The sequence below is a fragment of the Benincasa hispida genome, unplaced genomic scaffold (genome assembly GCF_009727055.1).
Source record: "Benincasa hispida cultivar B227 unplaced genomic scaffold, ASM972705v1 Contig316, whole genome shotgun sequence".
NCBI lineage: Eukaryota > Viridiplantae > Streptophyta > Magnoliopsida > Cucurbitales > Cucurbitaceae > Benincasa > Benincasa hispida.
The window spans coordinates 573,190-582,539 of NW_024064794.1; the positions used below are offsets into that span (position 1 = coordinate 573,190).

At 36.3% G+C, this 9,350-nt stretch overlaps 1 long non-coding RNA gene across 1 annotated transcript in view; it reads left to right on the top strand.

Moving 5' to 3' along the window:
- The first annotated feature begins 317 nt into the window (after positions 1–317).
- LOC120069325 overlaps positions 318–9,350 on the top strand; it is an 11,138-nt gene continuing 2,105 nt past the window's right edge. Inside the window, exons 1-5 of the long non-coding RNA XR_005479504.1 lie at positions 318–589; positions 756–852; positions 5,462–5,757; positions 5,872–5,936; positions 6,523–6,572. This is a non-coding gene — a long non-coding RNA (uncharacterized LOC120069325). The remainder of the gene's footprint in view (positions 590–755; positions 853–5,461; positions 5,758–5,871; positions 5,937–6,522; positions 6,573–9,350) is intronic.

The following is a 9,350-nucleotide window of genomic DNA, read 5'->3' on the forward strand; positions in this document are numbered from 1 at the left end:
CTAAAACATCACTACAAAAAAAAATCACTTTTAGTAACAAAAATTCAATGGTGCAGATCATTTTTGTTGTTAAAAAGTTAACTTATAGCAGCGCTTTAAAACACATGTTGCATAATATAGTATTAACAACAAAATTTATCTCAGCATCATTAAAAAGATTTGAAATATGCACTAATGTCATTAAAGGTTAATAATTTGTAGCAACATATTACCTCGTCGTTAAAAGTGCAAAAAAATCAAGTGAAAACATTTTGGCCCATTTTCCCCCTCTCGATTTCCCTATTTTTTAACTTCTCCACCCATTTTTAAATTTCCACTACAGGCATGCTTTCCTTTCCCCTTTCCCCCCAATTTTCATTTTCCCAAATTTCCTCCCATCTTTCCCCTTTTTTCAATTTCCCCTTCCATTTCCCCTCCCCTCTTTCCCCTTTCTTCGATTTCCCCTTCCATTTTCCCTCATTTCCACGAGTCCGATTTCCTCATCACCACCACCGGATCGACGATTGTAGTTTGCCTGAAAACAACACGTTCTGCCCACAATTCTCTCCTCCAACATTCTTCTTGGTGGTTTCTTCTTTCAGCGTCCATAGTGAGTTTTTAAATTTTTTGGGATTTTTTGGCACCTTCAAATTTTATTTTTCTTCTTTTCAGCATCTGTGGTTTCTTCTCTCGATTCTTTATGTTTTTCCCCTCCTCACTACCATCACTTGTTTGTTCTTCATTTTTTTTCTTTGGAATCGGCTTATTTATTACAGTGCTGGGGCGCCATTGAAGACCATTTTAAAGCTTCTTCTTCTTCTTCAATCGTAGCTGACATTTGAATTTGGAAAGTGGAAGCTCCTCTCTCCCTCTGTAAGACCGCTTTTTCTTCTTCTAAAGAATTACATTTGTCTTCTTAGAATTTATTGATATGACAATGATAGGGTGTCTCTTGTTAAGCCAGTAGATTTTTTCCAGGGTTTCTCTATTAGAGTTAGTTAGAGTTTGTTATTCTTAACTATGGTTAGTGTTGTAGTTACCTCAGTTAGTTTTGTATTGGTTGCTATATATATGCCATCCATTGATGATAATAAATTAACACGAGTAATTTTATCACGTAGTGTCTAATATGGTATCAATTGAAATCTTCTGTATGTTTCTGTCAAGATAGTTATTTTTGTGTTCTTCATCATTCCTTCCGATTCAGAAGACTCTGAAATTACTTCAAACCTTGATAATTCTTCTTGACAGCTGATCAATCTATTGTTCTAGAACAATATGCTAATCCATACTTTCTTCATCCTTTTGATAGCACAAACATTTTCCTCTTTCAAATCTGCTTACGGAAACTAATTAAACTTTATGGAGTCAGTCCATGATTATTGGTCTTACCGTGAATAACAAACTAGGTTTTATGGACGGAACTATTGTTGGGGTTGATGCCCTAAACTCTTGTTGGGTTCTGTAGTTTGTAAACACTGTATTGAACAAACGCTTGTGATGTAATAATATATGATATTTTCTTCACTTTTGTTTATGAAACATGAGATGTTTAATTTGTTTTACCACAAACCAATAAATTAAGATCTCTGGTTGTCGTTGTAACTTAAGCATGTATGTGAAGAAATATAGGTAGATCATGTCTTAAGTGATAACCAAAATGGTCTACAGTATATGGATATAGGAGGAAAACATTATATTGGTAATGTTATGAATGCGGCTCGCTTTGTAGAATAGTTACAAGTGTTGTGACTTGCTATAGATGGTCTAATCCTGATCATCCATGTGGAGACATGCGGGCGGGGGCGTCCTTTACAAAGGAGTTTGTATAAGATCGGACCATGAAGTGTTATAATCTCGTTATATAATGTCGTTCATGACAGAGACTTCACTTCATTAGGATAACCATAGGTAACATGATCTCAATCTTGAGTTGGGAACTCCTGGATTTGAGGGCGGTTCTTTGATTTGCATGGGTGCGAGTGGCCAGATTGTCGATTCAAACCTAACACTTTGGGGTTTCGTCTGATTTGGGAGCTGGGAACTAAGCTACACAAGATGAAATTCATTCTTTCCCCGAAGCAGGGGTAAGTAGATAGATTGCTTCCTTAAAGGCTGATTCCGGGGCTTGAATGATGTGGGGTCACACACCTTCTCATGGCCGAGAGGTGTCCACACTAAGACCTGTCTCTTATACACATCTAGATGTGTATAAGAGACAGATGTTGTAATGTTAATTAGAGGGATCAGTGGTTCTTAAGAAGTTAGATGTAACTATAGGGTCAAAATGGTAAATTGGCCCAACTGTACTTATGAGCATCTGTGAAGGGTTATCGTACTGTTGATTGGTTATATCCGATGTTATATCCGATGGACATAAAAATATATCTGTGGTGAGAAGAGTGACTGTTGGTCTTTAGTGGAATACCTGACAGTTAACGGATGGTAGATCTCGTAGCTAAAGAGTTTAGTCAGCTATTCATGTATCGTTGGAACTTCAAGCCACAGGTCCATAAGGTCCCATTGATAGCTCAATGGATTCAAGTTGAGAATCAGTTTTTTGGTCAGTTTGAAGTGTTCAAATTGACAAAAAGAAGTTTGATTATATATGATATAACTAAATTGGTCAATTATATATGATATAGTTGACATGATGTATAAGATACATTAATTGGAGGAAAATGATATAAATATGATTTATATCTATTAGAGGAGAAAATAATATAGTTTATATGTTTCATATGATGTGATATTAAACTATAAGTTATAAATATAATATGACTATATTTATTTTTAATTAAACATTATGAGATAGTTGTTGGTGGTTTTTCTACATAACCGAACAAGATAGTGGGAAGTTACAATCAGTTTTTGTAACTGAAGGATAAAATCAAAATAGTTTTCATTTTGCATTAAGATCGGATAATCGCTACACGAATTAGTACACTGCCCATCGTCAAGTAAACGAGAGCATACATGATAGCTCAATTTATCCTAAACGATCGTGTACACGCGCATATTTCCTAAACGATTGTATAGTCTTTTCTAAATGATCGCGCGCTCGAGCAATTTACCTCAACGATCGTCTAAACGATCAACCTCGTTTTACTAAACGATCGTGCACCTTTTGCTAAACGATCAAGCACCTATCTATGTGATAGACACATATTTTCTTCCACTTGCTTGGTTGTAGTAAATGATCGTTGTTTCCTCCTTCCCTCTACCAAATCCAATATAGCCCACACCTTTTGGATTCTCACTTCGAGAATATTGAGGTTACTGAGTGGTTATCCTCCTTGTTGCCTGTTCATGAAGAAGATGGTTTAGTGGTGAGCAACAGAGAGATTTGGTGGACGATAGACTTGACGATCTCAGTGATAGCAAGAGTTACTGGCTTGAACGAGAGCGAGATTTCAAGGGAAGAAAAGTTCTTCTAGAGGCATGTCGCTCGTTCCTTTGTTGTTTAAATTTGTAAAGCATGTCGTAATTTGTCCGTAGATGCATAACTCGTATGCCTGATTGTGAATGCGATATTTCCGTCTCAATGAATTTGGAACGATCTTGCTTTCATTCATAGGTACTCTTTGATAAGAGTTCCTTCAATTGGTATCAGAGCCAGTTTCTGATATTCCAAATTCATTGATGTATATAATAACATTTACTTTCTCGGTGGGTAGAGTATGTCTATACTATGTTTAATTGTTAAATAGTTTTGTGGATGTGGATTAATGGAGTTTTTTGGGATGGTGCCTCTAATTATTTAATTCTTTTACATTCAAAGTTAATTGTAAAGGCTCTTGTGTTTTTTGGCGTATTAACTTGCTATCAGTCTGTAAATTCAAAGTGTTTGAGTCTCTGTTGAGTCACCTGTGATGAGGCTTGGCTTCAAGGCAAGGAGTTATTGTACTTTGAGGATGAAGACGACCAAGTGTTGGTCGGGTCGTGTAAACGATGGGGTAAGCGATCATTGAGTATCGGATACTCGGGAGCATGTTGATGCGTGTGTACTAGATGATCATATAGCTCAACAAGCTTCATGGCTTAGTTCTTGACTACACGATTGCGGATTAAATTGTTACTTATTGCTTGTTATATGATCGTCTAGACGATCATGCTTCTCAGCAACGTCGTCGTCTAAACGATCATTTAGACTTGTGAGTTTCTATTTGGTGCGCTAAACGATCAAGTGCCTCATGCTTCATTGCATTGTAAATGGTACTCGATCGTAGCTAAACGATCGTGTATACTCAATCAGTTTACTAAATGATCAGGGAGGTTTTGCCCAGGCGGTTCAAGACCCAATTCACCTATGAAACGGTTTGCTCAATGGAGAAATGTAATAGATAGAATTTTATTTCCGGTTTTTTAGGTTTTTCATCTCGATCCATTAATCTTTTGTGAATGTACTTAGATGTATGTTTGATTATATGTCATATAGTATGCCATATAGTTGAAATCCCACATTAGGTTATGCATTGGTCATGTATCATCATTAATAGTAAGTGTTATGATTTAGAGAAGCATGATTTAAATTACATAAGAGCATGCTCATGCATCATATAATATAAGAGTTATATTTATGCATGCATTAAGCATAGACATGCATCATCTTTATATTATAAGTGTTATAGTATAAGGGTGTATGGAAGCATGTTTGCTTGGTTCATTACAAGTATATAAGAGTTATATATAGTAATGAATGGACATTGCATGAAGTATGACACATAGGTTAAAATTTATAAGTGTTATAAATACCTAATTGTGCATGGTAATGTGGTTGGATTTTGGTTGTTTCTTTTATAAGAGTTATAAGGAAATTAGAACTAAAATCTATAAGAAAGACATGCATGCGGACTTAGGCTTGAATCATGGTTTTAAAAGTGTTTTAAAACTTGGTGGGGATAGATCTAATATAAGCCCTTTCTTCTTCTACTCTTTCTTGGAATATTAGGAAGCACATAGTTGAGATTGAACTTGGGGACTTGAGATAAAGTTTGATGTGGATCTCTTGTTAAGTTTTATAATTAAAAATAAAAGTATTTGGATTGACGTTTGTTTCATTTAAGAAGATGAAATAAGGATTGGAGGAATAATTTGAGGTAACGAACCTAGTTAAGCATGTAAAGTAAATTTGATGATGAATTTGCATGCTCAGGAGAGGTCAAAGTCAATTGTCAAAGTCAATGGTCATATGGTCAAAATCAAAGTAAAAAAAGTCAACATTTTGAAAAGTGGGAAAATTTTGGTAATTTCTGAGTTTTAAAGTAAATTTGGTTCGTTTAAGACTTATTGGGCATAAATGTGTTGGAAGTAAAAGGAAATTAAGGGGAAAATTATGAGAACAGAGAGGAAGAAGAAAAAAAAAAGAGATTTTGAGAGATTTTGGAAAAATTAAGGTGTTTTCTATTGAAATTTCACATTGGATGGCTTTGAGGTTAAGGGTTAATCATCTGGGCACATGTTAAACCAAAAATTGAAGCAGGAAAACAAAGAGAGAAAGGGAATTACGAAATTTCTGAGTTTGGCCGACCGAAGAAGAGGACAAAGTTGTTTTCAAATTAGGGTCGTTCTTGTGAAGGAAAATTGGGCAAAATGAAAGAAAATTAAAGAGGAAGTAAAGAAGAAGCTCTTTGCAGGCTTGATTTGAAGAAATTTGGCCAGAGAAGTAAGGAAAACGAAGAAAAACGTTGGCGCTAGAGTTATTGCGAAAACAGAGGATGCTCGGGTTTTTAACAAATTCGTGGAGTAAGAGGCTAATTCGAAGCTTCAAATTTAAAGGTAAGTTACTTATAAGATCCTTCTAGAGTTCTATGGTCTTTAATTTGATCGTTATTGGCTAGAATTTCTGATTTTAACTTTTGAAAATTCTACATTTTCTCACTGGAAAAACAGTGGTACCATGGAGAGTTTGATCGATTCTAGGAGTTCTAGGGCAATTCGGACGTCCAAACTTTGAGGTAAGTTAATTAAGAGGATGGGTAAAAGGTTTGCATACGTTAATTAAGCTTTAAATGGCCAGAAAATGATGAATTTAAGTCTGAAACGCTCATCGGAAAAACAGAGGTCAATGGGCTAAAGGTTGAAGAAAGAGTTGACTTTGCTGTTTGACTCTTGTTTGTCATCTATTGTCCGTCATTAAAAGCTAAAAAATCAATTTCAGGTTAATTGAGATGTTCTCAAGCATAATTAGGGATCCAATTGGTATTGTTATGATACTTTAAATTTGAAATTAGAAGAAATTGATATCCTAAGTCAACTATGAAGTTGATTAAGGGGTTAATTTGAAGTAAACCCTAATGAGAGTTAATGAGAAAAATTGGGGAAAATTGGAATAGAATTAGTTCTTATTGAAGATTAATTTTAAGGTCTTGAGTTAATTTTAGAGAAATTGAATGACCAAATTATTAATCAAACTCTACCTTGAATCAAATTAGGGAGATGGAAAAAGTTTAAGTGAAATTCATTATATTTGAAAATTAATTTTCAAATAATTGGATTATGGTCATGTGGAGGATAACTAGAGGATTATCAATATTATTTCAGGATAAACGGGAGATGGAGAAACCGAAATTATGAGGAGGACCCGATTAACAGTGAGTGGTTTATTTTCGAATGTTTTGATATATAAAGTAATTATATATGATAGTATACTATGATTTATGAAATGTGATGACATGATCTGTTTTACTTGACTAATATTTCAAAAATGTTTAAATCAGGATTTCTGAACTATCATTGGTTTATATAAGCCTGATTTATGACAATGTAGTTTGGAACAAGAGTTTACACAATTGTGACTTGTATGGTTTTATATGAAAACCTTTTGATGTTGAATTTAAAAATGCTGAATGTTTGTGAAAGTGGTTTCAAACTACTAATTCTGCTACCCGAGAGATGGTTATTTTCCCGTGCTACTTGAATGTGTTTTAGTAGCATCGCTCAGGCGATCAAATGACTACCGGGGTTAGATGTGGCTACAATATACCAGGAAGTCCAGAGGAACCTGCGCCTGTAGCGCTACCCATGTCACACCCCGTCCCAGATCACCCTCTTAGCCTAGAGAAAGGCGTGACTGCAGCAGTTATCAACCCTTAGGCTGACATTTTCTGCCTAAAAACTCTTGCGGAATAACTCTGATACCAAATACAAATTATATGCAACGAGACGGTTGTAGGCCCACAATTTATTAACTTAGAAACTTAATATGTTTAGAGTATTTACAACATTAGATTTACAAGTCCCAAAACCCACAATCCCTAGTCCTTATATGAACAATAGTAACATGTGTACAATATTAACAGTAACCACCTAGCAAACAGTTACAAGTCTTTTCGTCCTTTAGTGGCAGAGCAGATACTGAGCTGTCTTCAGAGGATTTGACCGCTACCTGTGGGGGGGAAAGATAAAAACATTTGAAAACGGGGTGAGCTTACGCCCAATGAGTGACCGAGAAAACATAGTAAATTCTCATGCATAATTTCAGAAGATAGTTTTATCTGGAATATAATTTAATGCAGCATAAACAATTTCCAAGCGTAATGTATATAAAACTGTTTTAAACATAAAACAGTAAAATCATTTCTCAAATCAAAGTACTGTATAACTGATAAAATAATCCCAACACCAACTACTAGTCCAGAGAGAACCCTTTTGCTCAATCTCTGACTTTATTCACCTGTGGCCACATTAGGTACTACTAACTTTCAGCTTAGAATTCCTGCGGGTTTGGCCGAATCTCAAAATCTTCAAAGAACTGGCCCAGACTGATCCGACAGTTCTACCCTTCGCATTCCTTCCAAACCTATAGCCGCGAGGTTCCTTTGAGGCCTTTTCCTCCGGCAGCTCTACTTGAAAAACTAAGACTTCCAAGAGCTTTCAGATAGCGTTGAATTACTTCCCAAATGCACAAGAAGATTGGAAACTCGCTCATCTCAAAGTTGCACATTCCTCTGAACCCTCACTGCCCTCCTATTTCTCTACGAAATTTATAATTTGGTGTGATTTGAAAAATGAAATCCAACCCTATTTATAGGTGTTCAAATTGCTCGTGGATCTTGCCAGCAACCTATTTGGCTAAATGCAAAATGTTTATATCCTCCCTTATCAACCAATAGCTGATCTTCACCTTGGTTCATGTGTTCTCCCAAACACTCAACACAATTCTTTAGAATTTAAGAATTCTCTTAATCGACACCTAGATTTAATTGACGTTTGCGCACCTTCGTCTGTCAAGCTTTGTTTGTATCCCAATAGGGTTTTTAATGCATAATCAACACCCTAGACGCGTCTAAATACTCGCCCAGCAAGCTTGCTTAACCGTTTAATGCATAGACGAGCAATGGGCGTGATGTTCGATGCAGCACCGAACAAAGGCAAGGCTAACGCATAGGCGCTCCTCGCTCTTTTCACTCTGATGTAGTGGTCACTTTTCTCCCACTCTCGGCAGTGTGCTCTTTCTCCGCTGTCTCGCTCCCCTCCCCCCCCCCCCCCTTTTCTCGCTCAAACACCTTGTACTTTTTCAAACTTCTCACATCTCTCCAGCAAATCTCGTTGGTCTGCTCTTTCCAAATCTCGTTCTCTCTCTCGCTCTCTCCACAGCTTTCCCTCTTTTTCTCTCAATCTCGCTCTCTCCAGCTTTCTCGCTGTCTTGCTCTCTCCAATCTCACTCTTGTCTTCTCCTCAAAACTTGCTCTCATGATCCGCCCTCACGATCTTGTTGACTCATACTCCTCTAAGGAGCGCCTCTTGAGCTTAGCTACTGCACGAACATTGTTTGTCTCCGGCAATTTTTAACGAATTGTGCCACTAGTCATTTGCCTTCCAAATTCTTTGGCACAAACACGCATTAACACATAACTTCATATTTTTCTTAATTCTTTAACCATAACGCATTTCACATAACTTCTCTTACTTAGCCGAAATTTCCTGTAATTTCCAAACTTTAATTGCGCATATTATTCTTACACTTAACTCAACCACTTATCATTTTTCCCCCAACTTTCCTCTAACTCATAATCACGTTATTTTTCTTTTCAAATCCCATTCTTTCTTCCCATTCCACACTAACTTTCTCATCAAGCAGTAACTTTATTAACAAGATTTCGTTACAATTTAACAATTAAAACTGCAACTTAAATTTTCAAGGGAAAATGTACTAAGACATCTTAGAAGATTTCCCTCCCCTCTAACTATGGATTAACTTCACTTAGTTAAGAATTCACTTTTTATACACTTGCTTAAAGTAAGGAAATATAGAAATCCGAGCTTTAAACAACCCAGGCTATCAGAGGGCCTATACCACACAGGGTCAGATGTGGCCAGAGTATTGACCCGGGAGTCCTGAGTAAGCCTGGGCAACTAGTGGTGTATAG